This window comes from Heterodontus francisci, chromosome 4, assembly GCF_036365525.1.
Source record: "Heterodontus francisci isolate sHetFra1 chromosome 4, sHetFra1.hap1, whole genome shotgun sequence".
NCBI classification, from domain to species: Eukaryota; Metazoa; Chordata; class Chondrichthyes; order Heterodontiformes; family Heterodontidae; genus Heterodontus; species Heterodontus francisci.
Window position 1 is genome coordinate 44,798,473 of NC_090374.1, and position 24,038 is coordinate 44,822,510.

Below are 24,038 nucleotides of genomic sequence, written 5' to 3' on the forward strand. Positions count from 1 at the left end.
GCAGAAGACAAAGGTAATTGATCCCAGAGTATCAGTTGCAAGCTGGACCTCCATTCCCTCAAAGACATCTAAAAAATTTAGCAGGCCATTTTTCTTCAGTCTAATTCAGACCCTGGATGTCACTTCTAGGGTAGGGTAAGGTGCTCCTTCATATTCTACTTCCACAGCCAGACATGAGCCTCTGTTGCACCCCTGCAGGAATGAGTCCATTCCCAATATTCAAATGGTCCAATCCCATGAATTAGGAATTGGGTCTGCGTCATGACAAAGCACCAAGAAAAAAATCTTGTCTCACCATATGTCAGCGCACCCCCCCCCCCCCCCCCCCCCCGCCACCCCACACTCTGCTCGCACCTCACTGGGGTCTGCAGAAGTTCTATCCTTTTATGAACTTCAGAAAGGTCTGCTTTACTGCCTATTCCAGAGTTGTTTCCCTCCTTTGTACATGTTTTAATGCAAGTATATCTTTTGTGGTGTCGTGATCAAAATTGAACATGGTAATCCAAGTTTGGTCTTATCCAGTCCATTAAAAAGCCTTAGCAGAATTTTTATGGGCTTCAGCCCCAAATTTCAGTGACCTGGAATTGGGAAAATGGGGTTACCAAGGTTAGCAGTGGTGGAATTTGGAGCAGAACCCAGTTATTTTGGGTCATCACTCTTTTTTCCACCCATCCGGAATTTCGCCAGAGGTGGGGATGGCACATAATATACCCACCCACATTTGACAAAATGACGTATTTCCCATTATTCGTGTCCTAGCAACTCTACGTGTCCGGTGTTACTAAGGGCCTCAGGTGAGCAATAATAATTTAGAAGGTTGGTTTCAGCAATGCGATCAATTGCAGAGCAATCAATTGCATTACAGAAGCTGGTCTAATGACAATCTAGGCATTTTTGTTTTATACACTGCTCCTGTTTCCGGATGGCCACAGGCTCACTTCCGCATGGGAATGTGAGTGGCGCAGGTGCACGCTGCAATACGACCCTAGGTTATGAGTCAGGTCAGTACCCCCACCCCCAGATCCTACCCCGAAAAGTCTCCCCCAGGATTTCTGAACTTTGTATTCAAAAGTCCCAGCTCTATATCCAGCACTCAATTAACTTTGTAAATTACTTTACTACATTTTTTGGACATTGAAAGCAATGAGTCTACTTTTACTCCCAGTGTTTTCCTGCTGCTAATTCAATCCCATTAATTTAGTGTTTTGATCTTTTTTTTTAAACATTGCTCCTGTACTTTTCATTTATCAATGTTAAATTTCATTTGTCATTTGTGTGCCCTATTGCTAGTGAGCAAAGTCTTTATGTAAATTTGTACTTGTTTTTACTTATAATTTGAATGAGCTCCCTGTGCAGCTTGAGGCTTCCATTAGGAGCTTTCCACAGGCAGGGCACATTATTGGGAACATGCAGCCCTAAAAGAGCTCTCTCCACTTGAAGGTGGGGACAGAATGCTGCATGGGGACAGAAGGCATGTCTCTATCCTATAGACACAACAACTTACATTTGTAGGATTTATCACTGCTGTCTACAAAAGGTCAAGGATCAAGCAAGACACTGTCGTTAATTCACTAACTCTAAAAGGCAGCATTATTTTATGTGAGCTGCAGTTTACAGAGGGTGGAGGATAGGAAGCCAACCAGAAGACAACTGGAATAGTCAAATGTAGAGACTGAAAAATAGGTTTAAAATATTTGTTCACAGTATCTGCAGTACCTGGAAACTGATGCAGGAGATGCAACTGCTCAGATACTGAAGCAGCCCGTCTCCATATGCAGCAAGACCTAGACAACATCCAGGCTTGGGCTGATAGGTGGCAAGTAACATTCGCGCAAAGCAATGACCATCTCAAACAAGAGGGAATCTAGCCATCTCCCCTTGATGTTCAATGAATCCCATTCTATCAACATCCTGGGGTCACCATTAACCAGAAACTGAACTGAACCAGCCACAGAAATGCTTTGGCTACAAGAGCAGTTCAGAGGCTGGGAATTCTGAGGCAAGTAACTCTCCTCCTGTCTCCCCAGTGCCTGTCCACCAAGGCACAAGTCAGGAGTGTGAATATTCTCCACTTGCCTGGATGGGTGCAGCTCCAACAACACTCAAGAAGCTCAACACCATCCAGGACAAAGCAGTCCGCTTGATTGGCACCCATCCACCACCTTCAACATTCATTCCCTCCAACACCGACACTCAGTTGCAGCAGTGTGCACCATCTTCAAGATGCACTGCAGCAATACACCAAGGCTCCTTCGACAGCACCTTCCAAACACGCAACCTCTATCACCTAGAAGGACAAGGGCAGCAGATGCATGGGAACACCACGAACTGCAAGTTCCCCTCCAAGCCACACACCATCCTGACTTGGAACTATATTGCCATTCCTTCACTGTCGTTGGGTTAAAGTCCTGGAACTCCCTTTCTAACAGCACTGTTGGTGTACCTACACCCCAAGGACTGCAGCAGTTCAAGAAGGCAGCTCACCATCACTTTCTCAAGGGCAATTAGGGATGGGCAATAAATGCTGGCCTAGCCAGCAATCCCCCGAACAAATCAAAAATTCTTTAAGGGTTTCAGGCAGGTGACATGTACCAAAGGTCTGCACACTTTCTGTTCACCCAAGCCCAGCCTTCTTACAGCCTGTTCAGCTCTTCCATTACATGTTATGCATGCCCATACCTCAGCAGGGGGGAGTCATGTTTCAACATACAATACAAGTCTTTCCACGCTCGCATCTCCCAACAGCTTCAGGCTGGGCACTGAGCAGCAGTCAGTGATTCCTGCACTTTGCAAAATGCAGCAATGTGGCGACCTTGTGTATGCTAATGTGTTGAGTGGAAAAGGAGGTCAAAATGCCGACCTTGCTAACCAATGTATCAGACCCTTTTGCTTTTACGTATCTGATATTGTAATGCTAGATGGCGCTGATAATAGGCATAGAAATTGAGAGCAATGGTGACCTTGTGGCCTAGCACCATCCCTGTGTTGCAGGCTTGTTGTAGGATTGTTGCAGATTGCAAACCTGGGCATTTGCTCTGTGCAATTAGAAAACCGGTGTGCCGAGTTCTGGCCTGCCAATCTCACTGCTTTTATCCTATGTCATCTCTACAATGCAATTGATGGGTCACTCCACGTGTTCAACCCTTGGAAGATGTTAGTGGGCGAGGCTTTTACTGTAGTTTACATCTTGACTGTGAGCAAAAGTGGCCACCAGAATTTTTCCCAAAAGTCAATATTTACATTAAAAACTTCAGAAATATGGATACAAATGTCACAGAGAACAATGCATTATAAAGGCATGGTAAACATTACTGAAAAAGAAGACTTTTCAAGTGATAGATCAGTTCAACAAGACAACAAATAAGATAGCAATAAGTGTGGAAAGACTTGTATTGTACGTTGAAACATGACTCCCCCCTGCTGAGGTATGGGCATGCATAACATGTAATGGAAGAGCTGAACAGGCTGTAAGATGGCAATCTGTGATTTTAATGATCAATTAAAAAGGCAATAAGTACAAAATATGGATATCATCACAATCCTTTGGAGAAAATCTGACCAAGGCCAAGATTTTATCCAGGAGACGGGGTGTCTCAACCTCCGGCAAAAGCGCCACCGAGAATCCCGTGTCGCCTCTTCTCTGCCGAATCAAGTGTCAATTAGACACTTAACTGACCTTCCATAGGATCAAGGACCCCAGCGATGGAAGTCCCACCCTCTGAGAGCTACCAGCCAATTAGAGGCCGGCAGCTCTTTAATGAGCATTGCCACCACGGAGGTGGTGGCCGCTGCCGGCAAAGCACCCACCAGAAGCCCAGGAGCAGCGCTGGACCCAGGCCACAGGTAGGTCAGGGCGGGAGGGGTTTTGCGTTTGGGGGTCGCAGGGGAAGAGGGCGTAGGGGGGTCAGCAGTACGGGCCGGGGGTAGCTCTCAGGCGGTCCCCCTCCTTTCCTGATGCCGGATCCCTCGTTCAGGCACTGTGCCTTTTAACGAGGGGGAACGCCCCCCCTCCTCAACCCCAAACCACAAGCAACCCGCATGGTTTTTCTTGCTGTGGCAACAGCCCCACCCACCGCTCGGCTAATTGTAGCAGCGGAGGGATGAGGCCCTTAACAGGGCCTGAATTGGCAGCAGGGCTGGGCGGGATGGCCTCTGACTGCCTTCCCGCCCCAGACTTAATTTTGGCGGGGGAGCCAAGGTGGCGGGTTCCCCCGCAAGCATCCCACCCAATTATATGCTCTCCTCACCTCCAAACCTGCTGCAGGGGAGAGCATAAAATTCACTCCCCATATTTCATAATGTCTGATCCTTTGCTCGTGTTTTGCATGTCCACCTTAAGGCAGTTCATTTTATACTCCCAGCTCCATGTGGTAACCACATGACCATTGCATCATTCACCCTCATCCAGTCAGTAGTACCAGTTTCACCCGTATATGGACATGCTTCCACTTTGTTTCTCCTTGGCCTTTCAGCAGACACAAATTAAGGCAAACAGGATTACAGAAGGGCTATTTACGAGCTTTCCTGATGTCCATTCAAAACAGACATGCAAAGAGAAAAAGATTATACCTGGCATAAATCCCTGGGGAATTGTGAGTGACATTCATACTTTTGCTTCAAAGCGCGGCATTAGTGATGCTTAAGCGTGAAATAGCACAAACATTTCAATTCTCGAATAATAGAACAGAAATTGCAGCCTTCAAAGAAATTGAGAGCCCCCACACCCAATCCTTCACCCCCCTCTGCACCAATTGCCAGCATATTCACTTGGTGTTCAGGACCTCTTCTGTTTCTATTTTTTGAAAAATTACTTTCTTATCCAGTCCAAGTTGTACCCCAGATTCCAGTCATAGAATTTAAATTTTTTGGCATGTTCAACCATTTAAGCACATAGGTTTGAGCTGGTGTTTTTATTTGAAATATGTAGTTATTAATTGTAAAGATGTCTGTAGTTTCAAGTACCAACAAAAATTTTGCAATTCTTTGGACTCCTCTGACAAGATACGTCTACCAACATAAGTACTTTAGGTTTAGTCTATCATCAAGCAGGGACTAGTTGAGCAATTCACCAACGTTTGTCCCCTCAAGGAATCAACTAGAATAAGATTGATCTTTGGATTCAGGTCATGGAATGAGGGAGTGGCAAAGGTATATGGAGAGCCCTAAAGCGACTGACGCCCTACATTTTGCAAGGCGTTCCCATGTCTCCCATCCCTGTCCCAACATTAAAACTATCATCTCAAACAAGGCCTGCAGTGAAAAATGTAGCAGTTAGAAGATTGGATGACGTGTAGATTGGGTTGAGGTTAAGTAAACTTATTATAGTGCAGCGAAGGAAAATTGTTTGATTCCGTCCTAAGTTGCTCTAAAAGGGAACAGGCAGCCATCTGGTGCGCCCAAATGGTTCATCTCATTTACCTACAGAATGTGGCAAAATAATGAATTGAACAAACTCACAAATTTAGGAAACTCTACACTTTTCTGCAGACTTGTAAGAATATTATGGAGAAGTTTGGTGGCCATCCCAATTGAGATGGAGGGAGGGAAATCGCGATTCAACCGCATTACTATCGTTGAATACCCCACTATCAAAATCCTGGGGGTTACCATTGAGCAGAAACTGAACTGAACCAGCCATATAAATACTGTGGCTACATGGGCAGGTCAGAGGCTGGGAATTCTGCACCAAGTAACTCATCTCCTAACTCCCCAAAGCCTGTCTGCCATCTACAAGGCACAAGTCAGGAGTGTGATGGAATACTCTCCACTTGTCTGGATGGGTGCAGTTCCAACAACACTCAGGAAGCTCAACACCATCCAGGACAATGCAGCCTGCTTGATTGGCACCTCATCCGCCCTATTGAGCATTCACTCCCTGCACCACCAGCACACAGTGGCAGCAGTGTGTACTATATACAAGATTCACTGCAGCAACTAGCCAAGGATCCTTCGACGGCACCTTCCAAACCCGCAACCTCTAGGACAAGTGCAGCAGACGCATGGAAATACCACCATCTCCCTTCCAAGCCACACACCATCCTGACTTGGGACTATATCACTGTTCCTTCACTGTTATGGCATCAGAAACCTGGAACTCCCTTCCTAACAGCACTGTCGGTGTACCTATCCCACATGGACTGCAGCGGTTCAAGAAATAGTTCACCACCGTCTTCTCTAGGGCAATTAGGCATGGACAACAAATGCTCCCCTTGCCAGCAATGCTCACATCCCATAAAAAAAATAAAGAAATCTGGGCAGTGATTTGCTCGTAGGCCTCAAAGTCTGACTTTACTGCATTTTCCATCAATTTCATGCACAAAAGCAGAAGAACTCCACCCAGTGTTCAGCACTCAGCAAAGTTTGCAAGTAGAAATTGGGATCATTTGGCATATCAGTCAGTGGCCCACAGTTGGAACTGCATTAAAAAAATCAAACGCAGTTACTAAGTTACAGAAATAATTCTCAAGTGAAAGTCTTTGTATTTTAATGTAAACGACAATACTTCATTTATGATTCAAAAAACCCTCTGACTTCTGAAGTTTTTTGCTCTCTCAGATCATGCTGAAAGCATGGCATTCACATTGCCGGTCTGACACGGTTCAGTACCAGTGCATGGTTTTACTTGCTAAAAATCAAATCTTACAGCACAGAAGGAGGCTATCATGAAAGGAGCCCATCATGCCTGTGCCAGTTCTTTGAAAGAACTCTCCAATTCGTCCCACTCCCCTTCTGTTTCCCCATAGCCCTGCAATTTTCTCCCCTTCAAGTATTTCTCCAATTCCTTTTCAAAAGTTACTGTTGAATGTGCTTCCATCATTGTATCAGGCAATGCATTCTAGATCTTAACTCGCTGCACAAAAAAAATTATCCTCTTCTAACCTCTGACTCTTCTGCCAATTATCTTAAATCTGTGTCCTCTGGTTACTGACCCTTTGCCAGTGGAGAATAGGGCTGAAGTCATTCTTTGGCAGGGAGCTTAGATCAACCAAAGGCAGGGGATTGGGGAATTTACCAAATCTGAGTTCTGACTCACACATCTAAAGCTCTACATCAAGATTGTAGCAACTAATTACTAATAAATTCCGCAAATCCCCTTCCATTTGAATACCTGGCATTTGAAGGAGAAAACTCTCCCGAGTCAAGGTAAAGGGCGGCTAATGAAGCTGTTTTTTTTTTATTTTGTGCATAACCTACTTTCTGAGCTTGCAGAATATTTTATATGCTGCAGCCTGACTTGGAAAAGGACGCCTCTTTTGACATTTGCATTACATCATTGCCTTCTTTTAGCACATTATGTCATTCACAGTGAGACGCATCCTATCGGTGGCAGCACACTGCAGCCTGACTATAACATATTGTGCACAGGGTGCTCTTTCATGGATGAAAATCTGTTGAAAAAAAGGCTATAAAAATAGTACCGCAACATTTACTTTCACATTTAGAAATGAGGTAATTGCACAGCTTTGCAGCAAGCAAATAAAAACAAGTATTTTGCAGTGGGCAAGTAGTCACAAAGAATATATGAAGCTGAAACAGTTAGGAACTTCACTATTTTAGTAAGCATATTAGCATACAGGTCTAACGACATAACCACCCAGCTGTTTGGGCTTTTACAACTTGAAATATGCAACTGTCGGTTACAAAGAGGCCTGCAGTTTCTGGCATTAGCAGAAAGTTTGTAATCCTTTAGGCTCCCCTGACAAGATGCATTTACCAATAGAAGTATTGTACACTTGCTATGTCAGTGTGAATAATTGGAATAGTCAATTCTGGGCATTCAGGAAACACGAAACTGAAAATGTCCAGTTCTGCAGCAGCTGCTGCGAGTGACATTTTTTCTCTACAATGTGAAATCTTTCTCTAAACTTGTGAAAACTTGCCAACTTGAAGGTCTAGGTTACTGCAAATTAAAATTTGAGACGCTCGATTATTGAATCAATAATTCAAAAGGGCAATATAATAAAAAGAAAAGGCTATAAATCTGAAATAACATCGGAAAATGCTGGATGCATTCCCTGGGTGAAGAAGTTTCTCCTGAATTCTTTTTTGGATTTATTGATGGCTATCTTATATTTATGGTGTGTAATGAACAGTATTTGTAAATAAAAAAAGACAGGTTAGAATGCTTCGGGTTTAATTGATGTAATATGATGGCGATTGGCCTGCTGTATATTCAGATGGCAGTGCTATCAAGATGCAGTTTGACCAGGTCTGTAAGTGGAAATATGTGTGGAACAAATGGTAACATCACCTACCATGCTTAAGTGAAAATAGTTTTGTGATTAGGAAGTAGGATGCCTTCAAAACTGAGTTTATGCAGCAAGCTGCAACAAATGATTCAGGAACAAAATACTGTGGGTGCTGGAAATCTGAAATAAAAACAGAAAATGCTGGAAATACTCAGCAGATCTGACAATATCTGTGAACACAGAGGGCAGAGAGGTCAGAGTGGGCAGAGAATTAAAATGACAAGTGACCTGTTCCAGGTGAAAAAGCAATTGTCGTGTACTTTTTTCATTTTAGTATACAGTATTCACTGCTCACGACACGGTCTCCTCTACATTGTGGAGACGAAACGCCAATTGGGTGATCCCTTTGCCGAAAACCACCGTTCAGTCCACAAGTGGGACCCTGAGCGTCACTTGTCATTTTAATTCTTTGCCCTACACCCACACCGACCTCTCAGTCCTCAGCATCCTACATTGTTCTCATGAAACTTTATGGAAGTTCGAGGAGCAGCACCTCAATCTTTCGATTAGGCACTTAACAAAACGTCCAGACTCAATGTTGAGTTCAACAATTTCAGATCATAACCATTGATCCAATTTTTCAGACAACAGCTGTTGATAATGATTATCAACCATTTTTGCCTTGGACCATCATCCCTTTTGTCGTTTAATCTCTCCTGCCTTCCACTGTATCACAGATCTTCCCTTTTGTTCTTTTCATCCCTCCCTCACCACCTCCACCACCACCACCCTCCCCTCCCCCCCATCACCACCTCTCCTTGCTTAAAACCTATTACATCTCTAGTCTTTTCCAGTTCTGGTTCATCAGCCTGTAACATTAACTGTTTCTTCCCCGCAGATGCTGCCTGACCGGCTGACTATTTCCAGCATTTTCTGTTTTTATTTTAATTGTTTCAAGAATTGATCTTCCTCTGAAACATGACTGCACTAACATTCTCTTATACACAGAGCTGGGATAAGATGTTGTTGTGAATCTGGGGCAGTAACAGGCAAGGTTCCAAATTCCAAACCAAACAAGGAGTATGCCTATTCTAGTTATCTTCTTAAGGACATTAGAAGAACTGTCTTTGAGGAAGTCACCTGATTCACCGTTAACACAATACAGCACCCTTCATGTCTGTATGCAAGCCTGCTCAAATTGCCAACCTTTAAGTTTGACAGAGAAAGCAAGACAAAACAACAATAAACAGCTTTTTACCCAGGTTTCTATATTTGCCCCAGTAACTAGCTTACAAATCCATGACAGCAATCAAAAGCATGAGAATATATGACAGAGGAGACCAGCTATCCTCACACAAAAGCAGCGGCCTTGAATATCCTTTATCCTGCCCACCACGGCTGATAGTACAAAGATAAGTAGGAAAATAAGTTGTGAAGAGGACATAAGGAGGCTACAAAGGGATATAGATAGCTAAGTGAATGGGCAAAGATCTGGCAAATGGAGTATAATGGGGGGAAATGGGAAATTGCCCATTTTGGCAGGAAGAACAAAAAAGAAGCATATTATCTAAATGGTGAGAGATTGCGGAGCGCTGAGATGTAGAAGGATCTGGGTGTCTTAGTCCATGAATCGCAAAAGGTTAGTATGCAAGTACAGCAAGTAATTAGGAAAGCTAATAGAATGTTATCGTTTATTGCGAAAGGAATTGAATTCAAAAGTAGGAAGGTTATGCTTCAGTTAAACAGGGCATTGGTGAGACCACATCTGGAGTACTGTGTACAGTATTGGTCTCCTTATTTAAGCAAGGATGTAAATGTCTTGGAAGCAGTTCAGAGAAGGTTTACTGAACTCATACCTGGAATAGGTGGGTTGTCTTATGAGGAAAGGTTGGACAGGCTAGGCTTGTATCCACTGGAGTTTAGAAGAGTAAGAGGCGACTTGATTGAAAGACATAAGATCCTGAAGGTTCTTGACAGGGTGGATGTGGAAAGGATGTTTTCTCTTGTGGGGGAATCTATAACTAGGGGTCACTGTTTAAAAATAAGGGATCGACCATTTAAGACAGAGATGAGGAGAAATCTTTTTTCTCAGAGGGTCGTGAGTCTTTGGAACTCTCTTCCTCAAAAGGCGGTGGAAGCAGAGTCTTTGAATATTTTTAAGGTAGAGGTAGATAGATTCTTGATAAACAAGGGGGTGAAAGGTTATCGGGGGTAGGCAGGAATATGGAGTTGAGGTTACAATCAGATCAGCCATGATCTTGTTGAATGGCAGACCAGGCTCGAGGAGCCGAGTGACCTACTCCTGCTCCTAATTCATATGTTTGTATGTTCGTAATCACTGGGAAATCACAGATTAAGGGTTAGAAAGCTCACACAATACTAGCTTTAACAGGAAATACCACTGCAACAGAAAATAATATCACTGGCACATGATATAAAGTAGAGGAATAAATTGGTTGCAATGTTTTTGAACTTTGTCCAAAGAGTTTCTTATTGATTGTATAGAAAAAGATTGCTGCACATTATCTCTGCTGTTAGTTGAGGACAATGATGCAGAAGGTGCTTTGAGACACTTTCTTGGTTACACATGGACAGGTGGTTCCTTAAAGGAGCAGCTCAGGAACTTAGCTGAATGTATCTTAATGTCTGATGCACCAGTTTTCCCAGTTGCAATTGTGGACTGAATTTTAATCTGCAGGATCGCATGGGTTTGGCAAAATTGACAGCGTGTTGGGAAGTCGGCTCCAACCTGACGACTTCCGCATTTGACTGGAGGGCATTAAGATGCGTGTGCTCAACCGCCTTGGGAGGTGCATGTTGCCAATTTCCACATGGTAATCCCACAATTAAAGTGATATTGATGCAAAACAAGCACATAGCGGCAACTGAGGAAGCTGTAGCAAATATGCCAATAGGTACTCAGTACTCAGTTGCTTTCTTAAATAAAAGCAAAATACTGCAGATGCTGGAAATCTGAAATAGAAACAAGGTATGGTGGAAATACTCAGCTGGTCTGGCAGCATCTGTAGAGAGAGAAGGGTCACTGACCTGAAACGTTAACTCTGCTTCTCTCTCCGCAGATGCTGCCAGACCTGCTGAGTATTTCCAGCAATTCTTGTTTTAATCTCAGTTGCTTTCTTACCTGCTAGTGCAAAAGGTTTGTTCACAGTACTTTCACTGAGATGTTACCTTGTAAATTTAGAGGTTACTTTCTTTAGAGGATATCACAACAGGATGGATGCTCCTTATGCTGCTTTAGATTGGACCTCATCTGATTGGACCTCAGATGAGGAGCAAGGTGACCAGCAACTGCACCTGTAGTTGCATACCACAGAGGCAACCAGAAGAGAGAGGACCAGTAGGGTACGGCAGAGAAGTGCAGCTCGCATGAGGCTATACCCATAAACAGGGTCTACAGGTAGAGGCTCAGCTTCCTTGACAAGTCTGTACGCCTGTGTCTCAGGAGGCTCAAGGTGCCATGTCAGCTGTTGGCAGACATCGTTTATTTGTTAGTGGGATGTGAGCATCGCTGGCAAGTCCACCATTTGTCACCCTTCCCTAATTGCCCTTGAGAAGGTGGTGGTGAGCCACCTTCTTGAACTGCTGAAGTCCATCTGGTGCAGGTACACCCCACAGTGCTGTTCATATTTTTGACCCAGCGTCACTGAAGGATCTGCAGCCTCCCAGAAGAAAAGCTGCTGCCTGCTGAACCTGGTGGCCACACGTTACCAGTGGCTCTCAAATTCACCACCGGTCTCAACTTTTTTGCCTTGGGATCCTTCCAGGGCTCTGCCCGAAACATATCCAGGATCTCCCAGTCGGCCACTCACAAAGACAGGGCACTGATAGCTTGTTTGCCAGAGCCGGTAATTATGTCAACTTTGCCACTCATGATGCCAGTCAGAAAGGCCGGGATTTAATCGGGCAATGGGGTTCGCGAACTCCAGCAAAAGCGCCAGTGAGAACCCTGCGTCGACCATTCTGTGGGATGCCTGCCGAATCAAGTGCCAGTTAGGCACTTAACTGGACAGCGGCAGGCCTTCCATGGGATCGAGGACCCCAGTGATGGAAGACCTGCCCTCAGAGAGCTGCCAGCCAATCAGAGGCTGGCAGCTCTTTAACTGAGCAGCACCAACTGAGGCCTAGGAGCAGCACTGGATCCAGGCCACAGCAAATGAAATTTTTCCCAAAACAGTTCGAGGGGTTTCCCATGGATCCAGCCCCTCCGTTCAGCTTGGTGGGGGGACCTTACACAGTGGTCTTTCCCCATTGAGCCTTTGCTGCGGCTGCCCCAAGCTTTAGTGCGTCCCTCAGCACATAGTCCTGGACCTTGGAATGTGCCAGTCTGCAACATTCGGTTGTGGACAACTCTTTACGCTGGAAGACCAGCATGTTTTGGGCAGACCAAAGGGCGTCTTTCACCGAATTGATAGTCCTCCAGCAGCAGTTGATGCTTATCTTGGTGTGAGTCCCTGGGAACAGCCCGTAGAGCACAGACTCCTGTGTTACAGAGCTGCTTGGGATGAACCTTGACAAAAACCACTACATCTCTTTCCACACCTGCTTTGCAAAGGCACATTCCAGGAGGAGGTGGGTAACCGTCTCTTCCCCACCACAGCCACCGCGGGGGCATTGCGCGGAGGGGGCGAGACTTCGGGCGTGCAGGAAGGATCTGACGGGGAGGGCCCTTCTCACCACCAGCCAAGCTACATCTTGGTGCTTGTTTGAAAGTTCTGGTGATGAGGCATTCCGCCAAATGACTTTGGCGGTCTGCTTGGGGAACCATCCGACAGGTTCCACCGTCTCCTTTTCCTGTAGGGCCTTGAGGACATTCCGTGCAGACCACAGCCTGATGGATCGGTGGTCAAAGGTGTTTTCCCGCAGAAACTGCTCCACGAAGGATAGGTGGTACGGCACAGTCCAACTGCATGGAGCGTTCCGCGGCGATGTGACCAGGCCCATCCTTCGCAACACCGGGGACAGATAGAACCTCAGCACATAGTGACACTTGGAGTTTGCGTACTGGAGATCTACACATAGCTTGATGCAGCTGCACACGAAGGTAGTCATCAGGATGAGGACCACGTTGGGTACATTTTTCCCGCCCTTATCCAGAGGTTTGAACATCGTGTCCCTCCAGACCCGGTCCATTTTGGATCCCCAGATGAAACGGAAAATGGCTCGGGTGACCTCCACAGCGCAGGAGTGGGGTATGGGCCAAACCTGCGCCACGTACAGCAACAACGTGAGCGCCTCGCACCTGATGACCAGGTTCTTACCCACAATGGAGAGAGATCGCTGCCCCCACATGCTCAACTTTTGTTGTACCTTGGCTACTCGCTCCTCCCAGGTTTTGGTGCAAGCCCCGGCCCTTCCGAACCATATCCCCAGCACCTTCACTAGTCTGACCTGACGGTGAAGGGGACAAAGGATCGGTCAGCCCAGTTCCCAAAGAACATTGCCTCGCTCTTGCCGTGGTTAACTTTGGCTCCCGAGGCCAGTTCGAACTGGTCGCAGATGCTCATCAGTCTGCGCACGGACAGCGGATCCGAGCAGAAGACGGCGACGTCATCCATGTACAGGGAGGTTTTAACCTGAGTGCCTCCACTGCCTGGGATTGTCACCCCTCTTATGCCCGCATCCTTCCTAATAGACTCAGCAAAGGGTTCAGTACAGCAAACAAACAAGACCGGGGAGAGAGGACAGCCCTGTCTGATGCCAGATTGGATCGGGAAACTTTCCGATTCCCACCCATTGATTGAGACTGCGCTACTGATGTTTGTGTAGAGTAGTTTGATCCAATTGCAGATTCCCTCCCCAAATCCCATTTTGGAAAGCACGTCCATCATGTAGGTGTGCGATATCCTGTCAAAAGCCTTCTCCTGGTCCAGGCTGATGAGGCAGGTGTCCACCCTCCTGTCCCGGACATAGGCGATCGTATCCCTGAGTAGCGCAAGACTATCAGAGATCTTCCTGCCGGGTACAGTGCAGGTCTGATTCTGGTGAATCACCAACTCCAGAGCAGACTTGACTCGACTGGCTATGACTTTGGACAGAATCTTGTAGTCAACATTAAGCAGTGAGATGGGCCTCCAATTTCTGATTTCTGCCCTTTCCCCCTTACGCTTGTAAATGAGGGTGATGATGCCTTTCCTCATGGATTCTGACATGCTGCCGGCCAGGAGCATACTCTCGTATACTTCCAGCAGGTCCAGCCGACCCAGTCCCACAGGGCCGAGTACAACTCGACCGGTAAGCCGTCGCTTCCGGGAGTTTTACTCGTCTCGAAGGACTGGACGGCCTTTGTCAGCTCGTTCAGAGTTAGCGGCTTGTCCAGTCTCTCCCTCGTGCTGTCATCTAAGTCCTCTGTGATAGATGACAGGAAGGACTGAGAGGCTCTGCTGTCTGTGGGCTTCGCGTCATACAGCCCAGCATAAAAGGATTTTCTGATCCTTAGTATGTCGGACTGCGAAGACGTTACCGAGCCATCCTCTTCCTTCAGGCTGCTGATCACAGGGCTCTGTGTGTGTACCTTTTGGAAGAAGTAACGCGAGCACGTCTCATCCTGCTCGATGGAGCGGACTCTGGACCGGAAGATGATCTTGGAGGCCTCCGTGGCAAAGAGCGAGGCCTGCTGGCTCTTCACCTCTTGGAGGTCCTCCTTGACCTCGACCCCCAACAACTGCAGGCGGAGCAGATTTTGCATACTTTTCTGGAGTCGGGACATTTCCCTCTGTCTCTCTCTCGACCTCTGAACATCTTTGTGGATGAAGAACCTCTTGATGTTCTCCTTGATCGCTTCCCACCAGTGAACTGGAGACTCAAAAAGGGGTTTCACGGTCCTCCAACCTTTGTAATCCCTTTTGAGTTCCTCAACGTTCTCTGGGGTCAGCAGTGTAGCATTGAGCTTCCACGTCCCTCTGCCAACCCGCTGGTCGTCCTGAAAGTGACAGTTAGCCAGTAAGAGGCAGTGGTCGGAGAAGAACACCGGCTAGACGTCAGTGGATCCGACTGTGACAGCACGGGACACAAACAGGAAGTCAATCGTAGAACGAGCAGACCCGTCTGATCTTGACCATGTGTATCTGCGCTGCGCACCGTCTGCAGGTTTGCTGAAGACGTCGTGCAGTTTGGCATCTTTAACTGTTTCTATTAGGAATCTGGATGTAGCGTCCAGTTTGTTGTCGTCACTGCCGGATCGTCCAGCCGCATCGATGATGCAATTGAAGTCACCGCCTAGGATGACCAGCCTGGACATCACCAGCAGCAGTGGGAGCTGCTGGAAGACGGTCAGCCGCTCGCTGCGTTGTACCGGGGCGTACACGTTGATCAACCGGAGCGGAGCGTTGTTGTACATTACGTCTGCTACGACGAGGCGACCGCCCACCACCTCCTCAACTTCGGAGATGGTGAAGTTACCTCCCCGCAGCAGAATACCCAGACCGGAGGAACGGCAATCATTACCCCCCGACCAGATCGATGGCCCGTGGGACCACCATCACGACCACTGCCTGTAGGTGCTGAGGTGTGGTATTCCACACTCCTGCAGAAACATTAGGTCGGCTTTGACCTTGGCAAGGTAATCCAAGGTTGAAACACATCGCGTAGTGGATTTAATGCTACGCACATTAATGGAAGCAATTCTTACACCCATTTTTTTAAATTTAGTTGTTGCTTCCCACACCATTTGTCCTTGCTAGTCCCAGTCCTTCGGGATGTTCCTGCATACCCATCGTGTGCGCAAGCTGTTTCACGTTGGTTGGGCTCAGAAACCCCTCCTGGTTTTTCATGCAGGGTTTGTTCCGCTGGGGTGACATCGGGGGGGTCTTGTAGGCAGCAAGGATTGGGTTGTCCTCTGCTGCTTCCCTCTGTTCCTCCTCGAAAACATCACTGCTCCCGGCTTTCCGGAGCTGAGGTGAGCCAGACGTGTCTTTGCTCTCGGTGTCCCAGAGCTGGGATGCGCTGGCCATGTCGTTAAGTGTGGCGCTTTGGGGTTGGGGCACGCCGGGCCCATCACAGCTTCCCGTGCCCGGGGGCTGGGATGCTTTATCTTCCATCTCCTTGGAGTTCTGCCACCTCTTTTGAAGGGGCTGTCGTTCCAGCATTTCCCCATCCAGCGAAGAGGAGCTGTTGTAGTCTGTTTCAGAAGGTAGCCTCCTCTTGCCACTGGTTTGGGTGGTGGCTTGTTCCACTTTTGGAGGTCTTTTCTTTGTGGTTTTCCTCTGGACCACTTGCCACTGACCTGTTTGTCCATCTGCTGCCTCCTCCTCCATTGATTCTGTCTGTGGAGGAGGGATTTCCGGGCGCGGGGTAGGTGCTGGGTCGCTGGTTTCAGCTGCCTCCCCTTCCTTCTCCTTCTCAGGTTGAGGTTCCTCACTGCGGGGAAGGTTGCTTGTATCCTTTTGAACACCGGACGCCTTCGTCGAACCTTCTCCCGGCCTTTCCTTGGACCTTGCCACCTGAGCATAACTGAGGCAGCGTTTGGGGCAGGTTTTGTAGAGATGGCCTGCCGCACCGCACAAGTTGCAACATTTAGTCTGCTTACAGTCCTTGGTCTGATGGCCTTCCTCCTTGCAGTTCTTGCAAACAACCGTGCTGCAGTTGGCTGCCATGTGACCAGATTTGCCACAGGTGCGGCAAACTCTGGGCTGCCCAGCGTAGACCAAGAAGCCTCGACTTCCCCCGATAGCGAAGCTGGAGGGAGGGTGGATGATGGCTCCACTGACATCGACCTTCAAAGTCACCTTGACGTGCCACTTGCTGGTCCAAATCCCAAAGGGGTCCTTGACATCAGTGCTGCTGCCGGCCACCTCGACGTACCTGGCGAGAAAGGTGAGTACATCCACCGCCGGAACATGGGGGTTGTAGAGGTGAATCGTCACCACCTGGTCCCGTTGTGACGGAAGCGTGAAGAGCGGCTCCCCTGTGAGGATCGACAGTGGCGCCCGGTCCCCTTTCTCCTTGAACGCCTTCAGGAACTTGATGCATCCCGCCACGTTCTGGAACGTCACGTCGAAGTATCCACTGCTGGGGAAATCCTCCAGGCAGAAGACGTCCGTAGCTTGAAATCCGCAGCAATCGAAGAGGATTTTCTTGATGGAGAAGGTGCGATCGACCGGCGCATCTCCTTCCTTGTCCTTCACGACCACCCGAACGGTGTTGCGCACTCCCTGGCCTGAAGCTCGAATGGTTATAGCCATTTTACTCAAAGCCTACCTAGGATCAAAAGGCAATGATCATGGTCTCTTCTCTGCCAAGTAAGCACTGATAAGAACAGATACTACACTTGATCTTAGCCAAAAGGCCGAGAAGCGATGGAGTTTGAAGATCTCAAGACAGGTTTATTAAACAGCTAACAACTATATACAGTACAGAGCTATATATTTGCAGGTCTTGCCTCTTGGTGTTACAGTGCAGAGGGAGACTGGCATGTAGTCACATGACTACATCCTGGTACTTGGCTCATTAGCATACTAAGATCTTAAAGGTAATTTACTCTTAGGAACATAGGAATATAGGAGCAGAGTAGGTCATTCAGCCCATCGAGCCTGCCCCGCCATTCAATATGATCCTGGCTGATCATCCACTTCAATGCCTTTTTCCCACACTATCCTCATATCCCCTTATGTCATTTGTATTTAGAAATCTCTCAATCTCTGCTTTAAACATACTCAATGACTAAGCTTCCACAGCTCTCTTGGGTAGAGAATTCCAAAGATTCACAACCCTCTGAGTTAATAAATTTCTCCTCATCTTTGTCCTAAGTGGCTTCCCCCTTATTTTGAAATTGTGTCCCCTGGTTCTTGACTCCCCAACCATGGGCAACATCATACCTGCATCAATCCTGTCTATCCCTAGGCAATCATATCACATCCCCCTTCTTTCCAACGATAAGGCTTGTATGTAAAAATACATAAAATTAGATAACATCAAAATTATTTACACAGGTATAGAGATTGTGAAATTTACAAATGTAGAGGCTTAAGAGTCCATATATCGTTTTGGTGGTTTAACAACTCTTCCAGATCTGGCTATGTTATAACCTTCTGGGGGTGTGGATTTCACTCTTGGCTGTCCTGGGTTTGCAGGCATGTTGTCAATGTGTTGACTGCTGTCCTGTTGATCTGTCACACCCCCACCGTCAAAGCATGCTCCCTCGAGTCCACTGTGAGCAATTGGAGTACTGAACACCTCTCTCAGTTGGCTTTGGTTCCTTCTCAACACCACTCCACTAGATGTTATAATCTCATAGGACACAGCCTCACTGTACACTCTGGACACCTCTGCAGGCAGCCATGGGTTTCATTGTCGGGTATATGACCCTGACCTTTTGTCCTACATGTAGCTGAGGTAGTTCCGCCCCTGCATATCAATCATGCACCATCTTCATTCTCCCCTGTTTCGCGAGCAGTGTTGCCTGCATCTCGGAGAATTTGGACAGATGATGGCTTGGCAGAGTCATCCACATTTGTCTGGCAAACATGATCCCCACGCAACAGTCTGCTCAGCATCATCTTTTTTTTTCCAAAATATACTTTATTCATAAAAATCTGTAAAAATTACATTGCCAAACAGTTTCCAAACAGCACCAAAAAATACAAACATTGCAAAGGAGATCAGTTTCCTTCAATACTGTCATGAGTTTCTTCCCAACCCTTCCGTTTCACAAATGTCATGTCAATTACAGTTTTACATTTACAGCAATTCAGAATATCAACGATACAGTTCGAGGGGTTTCCCATGGATCCAGCCCCTCAGTCCAGCTTGGTGGGGGAACCTTACACTGTGATCTTTCCCCATTGAGCCTTTGCTGCGGCTGCCCCAAGCTTTAGTGCGTCCCTCAGCACGTAGTCCTGGACCTTGGAATGTGCCAGTCTGCAACATTCGGTGGTGGACAACTCTTTGCGCTGGAAGACCAGCAAGTTTCGGGCAGACCAAAGGGCGTCTTTCACCGAATTGATAGTCCTCCAGCAGCAGTTGATGTTTGTCTCGGTGTGCGTCCCTGGGAACAGCCCGTAGAGCACAGACTCCTGTGTTACAGAGCTGCTTGGGATGAACCTTGACAAAAACCACTGCATCTCTTTCCACACCTGCTTTGCAAAGGCACATTCCAGGAGGAGGTGGGCGACCGTCTCTTCCCCACCACAGCCAACGCGGGGGCACTGTGCGGAGGGGGCGAGACTTCGGGTGTGCATGAAGGATCTGACGGGGAGGGCCCTTCTCACCACCAGCCAAGCTACGTCTTGGTGCTTGTTTGAAAGTTCTGGTGATGAGGCATTCCGCCAAATGACTTTGACGGTCTGCTCGGGGAACCATCCGACAGGATCCACCGTTTCCTTTTCCCGTAGGGCCTTGAGGACATTCCGTGCAGACCACTGCCTGATGGACCGGTGGTCAAAGGTGTTTTTCCGCAGAAACTGCTCCACGAAGGATAGGTGGTACGGCACCGCCCAACTGCACGGAGCGTTCCTCGGCAATGTGACCAGGCCCCTCCTTCGCAACACCCGGGACAGATAGAACCTCAGCACGTAGTGACACTTGGAGTTTGCGTACTGGGGATCTACACACAGCTTGATGCAGCCGCACACGAAGGTGGTCATCAGGATGAGGGCCGCGTTGGGTACATTTTTCCCGCCCATGTCCAGAGATTTGAACATCGTGTCCCTCTGGACCCGGTCCATTTTACATCCCCAGCGGATTTCCCGGCGGAGCAGCAGGAGAAGGTAGCGACTCTTCGGTGGGTAAGTGAAGGCACCAGGAACTGTGTTTTTAAAAGTTGTACTTACTGTTTTCCTTGTGTTCAAGCTACTTTTGGCGCGGGAGGAACCGGAAGCTGGACGGCAGCAAGGACTCCTGGGTAGGTATTTTCTTTAAAGGTGCGGAGCAGAGTTAACCCGAGACCCTTTTTACCCTCCTCCTCTAACCAAAAAGGACTGAACAGGTAAGCTATTTCACTGTTTTTGTTAATATCTATATTTGTACTTAATTAAGGGGTAATTGAGTAAAAGAAATGGCAGCCAGGGGAGTGCAGTGCTCCTCCTGCAGTATGTTCGAGGTAAGGGGAACCTCCGGTGACCCTGCCGACTTCACCTGCTGGAAGTGCATCCGTCTCCAGCTCCTATCAGACCGTGTTAGGGAACTGGAGCTGGAGCTGGATGAACTGAGGATCATTCGGGAAGCTGAGGGGGTGATAGATAGAAGCTACAGGGATGTCGTTACTCCACAAAACAAAGGCAGCTGGGTAACAGTTAGAGGTGGGAAGAGGTCAGTGCAGGGATCTCCTGTGGTCGTTCCCCTCGGCAACAAGTATACAGTTTTAGATACTGTTGGGGGGGACGGCCTATCGGGGGCAGGCTGCAGTGAACGGGCCTCTGGCGCGGGGTCCTGCACTGTGGCTCAGAAGGGAAGGAGGGAGAACGGGAGAGCACTAGTCATCGGGGACTCGATGGTGAGGAGTACCGACAGGCGGTTCTGTGGGCGCAAGCGAGACGCACGGATGGTTTGCTGCCTCCCTGGTGCCAGGGTCCGTGATGTTTGTGATCGCGTCTTCAGGATCCTTAAAGGGGAGGGGGAGCAGCCAGAGGTCGTGGTGCACATTGGCACCAACGACGTAGGAAGGAAGGGTGGCACAGATGTTAGAAGTGAGTTTAGGGAGTTAGGCTGGAAGCTGAAAGCTCGGACGGACAGAGTTGTTATCTCTGGTTTGTTGCCGGCGCCACGTGATAGTGAGGCTAGGAATAGGGAGAGAGCACAGCTGAACATGTGGCTGCAGGAATGGTGTAGGAGGGAGGGCTTCCAGTTCTTGGATAATTGGACTGCATTCTGGGGAAGATGGGACCTGTTCAAACAGGACGGGCTGCATCTGAACCAGAGGGGCACCAATATCCTGGGAGGGAGGTTTGCTAGTACTGTTCGGGAGGGTTTAAACTAGTTTGGGAGGGGGATGGGAACCGGACTTGTAGTCCAGGGACCAGTGGGTCCACTCAGAAAGACAAAGAGTGTAGTGAGGTATTGGGGAAGGTAGCACTGTCGCAGAGGACAGATGGGCACGGAGAAGGGTTAAAGTGCGTATACTTCAACGCAAGAAGCATCAGGAATAAGGTGAGTGAATTGAAGGCGTGGATGGGCACTTGGGACTACGATGTTGTGGCCATCACTGAAACGTGGATAGGTGAGGGGGAGGAATGGTTCTTGGAGGTACCTGGTTATAGATGTTTTCATAAGATTAGGAATGGTGGTAAAAGAGGTGGGGGGGTGGCATTGTTAGTTAGAAATAGTGTAACAACTGCTGAAAGAATTTTCGAGGAGGATCTGCCGACTGAGGCACTGTGGGTTGAGGTCAGGAACAGGAAAGGAGCAGTCACCTTGATGGGAGTTTTCTATCGGCCCCCCAATAGCAGCAGGGAGGTGGAAGAGCAGATTGGGAAACAGATTTTGGAAAGGAGCAGAAGTCACAGGGTAGTAATTATGGGGGATTTCAACTTCCCAAATATTGATTGGCAACTCTTTAGATCGAATAGTTTGGATGGGGTAGTGTTTGTGCAGTATGTCCAGGAAGCTTTTCTGACTCAGTATGTAGACTGCCCGACCAGAGGGGAGGCAATATTGGATTTGGTACTAGGTAATGAACCAGGGCAAGTGATAGAGCTGTTGGTGGGCGAGCACTTTGGAGATAGTGATCACAATTCTGTAGCATTCACTGTGGTAATGGAGAGGGATAGGTATGTGCAACAGGGCAAGGTTTACAATTGGGGGAAGGGTAGATATGATGCTGTCAGGCAGGAACTGAGGAGCATAAGTTGGGAGCATATGCTGGCAGGGAAGGGCACGGTCGAAATGTGGAACTTTTTCAAGGAGCAGATAGTAGGGGCCATTGATAAGCATGTCCCTGTCAGACAGGGAAGGGATGGTCATGTGAGGGAACCGTGGTTGACAAGAGAGGTTGAGAGTCTTGTTAGGAAGAAGAAGGATGCGTATATAAGGTTGAGGAAAAAGGGCACAGGCATAGCTCTGGAGGGATACAAGATGGCCAGGAAGGATCTGAAGAAAGGGATTAGGAGAGCTAAGAGAGGGCATGAAAAATGCTTGGCGGGTAGGATAAAAGAAAACCCCAAGGCCTTTTACGCGTATGTCAGAAATATGAGGATGACTAGGGGGACCGTAGGTCCGGTCAAGGACAATAGCGGGAGACTGTGTGTTGAGCCGGAAGAGATAAGTGAGGTTTTGAATGAGTACTTCTCTTCGGTATTTACGAATGAGAAGGGGTGTATTACTGAAGAGGACGGTGTGAAACAGACTGGTAAGCTCGAGGAAGTGCTCGTTAGGAGGGAAGATGTGTTGGGGTTTTTGAATAACTTGAAGATAGACAAGTCTCCCGGGCCTGACGGGGTATATCCAAGGATGTTATGGGAAGCAAGGGATGAAATTGCAGAGCCGCTGGCAATGATCTTTTCATCTTCTCTGTTGACGGGGGTGGTACCAGGTGATTGGAGGGTGGCAAATGTTGTGCCCCTGTTCAAGAAAGGAAATAGGAACAACCCTGGGAATTACAGGCCAGTTAGTCTTACTTCGGTGGTAGGCAAGTTGATGGAAAAGGTGCTGAGGGATAGGATTTCTGAGCATCTGGAAAGACACTGCTTGATTCGGGACAGTCAGCACGGTTTTGTGAGGGGTAGGTCTTGCCTCACAAGCCTGATTGAATTCTTTGAGCAGGTGACCAAGCAAGTGGATGAGGGTAAACCAGTGGATGTGGTGTACATGGATTTTAGTAAGGCATTTGATAAGGTCCCCCATGGTAGACTTATGGAGAAAGTCAGGAGGCATGGGATAGTGGGGAATGTGGCCAGTTGGATTAAGAATTGGCTAACTGATAGAAGGCAGAGAGTGGTCTTAGATGGTAAATACTCAGCCTGGAGCCCAGTTACCAGTGGCGTGCCACAGGGATCAGTTCTGGGTCCTCTCCTGTTTGTGATTTTTATTAACGACTTGGATGAGGAAGTCGAAGGGTGGGTCAGTAAATTTGCAGATGATACAAAGGTTGGTGGAGTTGTGGATACCGAGGAGGGCTATTGTCGTCTGCAAAGGGACTTGGATAGGTTGCAGTGCTGGGCTGAAAAGTGGCAGATGGAGTTTAACCCTGAAAAGTGTGAGGTCGTCCATTTTGGAAGGACAAACACGAATGCAAAATACTGGGTTAACGGTAGGGTTCTTGGGCATGTGGAGGAGCAGAGAGACCTTGGGGTCTATGTGCATAGATCGTTGAAAGTTGCAACTCAAGTGGATAGGGCTGTGAAGAAGGCATATGGGGTGTTAGCGTTCATTAGCAGAGGGATTGAATTTAAGAGCCGTGAGGTGATGATGCAGCTGTACAGGACCTTGGTAAGGCCTCATTTGGAGTACTGTGTGCAGTTCTGGTCGCCTCATTTTAGGAAGGATGTGGAAGCCTTGGAGAGGGTGCAGAGGAGATTTACCAGGATGTTGCCTGGAATGGAGAATAAGTCTTACGAGGAAAGGCTGAACATTCTAGGCCTCTTCTCATTAGAACGGAGAAGGATGAGGGGTGACATGATAGAGGTTTATAAGATGATCTGGGGAATAGATAGGGTAGACAGTCAGAAACTTTTTCCCCGGGTGGAGCAAAGCGTTACAAGGGGTCATAAATTTAAGGTGAAGGGTGGGAGATATAAGGGGGATGTCAGGGGAAGGTTCTTTACCCAGAGAGTGGTCGGGGCATGGAATGCCTTGCCTGGGGAAGTTGTTGAGTCAGAAACTTTAGGGACTTTCAAACGGCTTTTAGATAGGTATATGGATAAAGGAGAATGATGGGGTATAGATTAAATTGTCCTTGAC

At 47.7% G+C, this 24,038-nt stretch overlaps 1 pseudogene; it reads right to left on the bottom strand.

Moving 5' to 3' along the window:
- Positions 1 to 17,374: 17,374 nt before the first annotated feature.
- On the bottom strand, positions 17,375 to 17,505 carry LOC137369482 (U2 spliceosomal RNA; annotated as a pseudogene).
- Between the last annotated feature and the right edge of the window lie 6,533 nt (positions 17,506 to 24,038).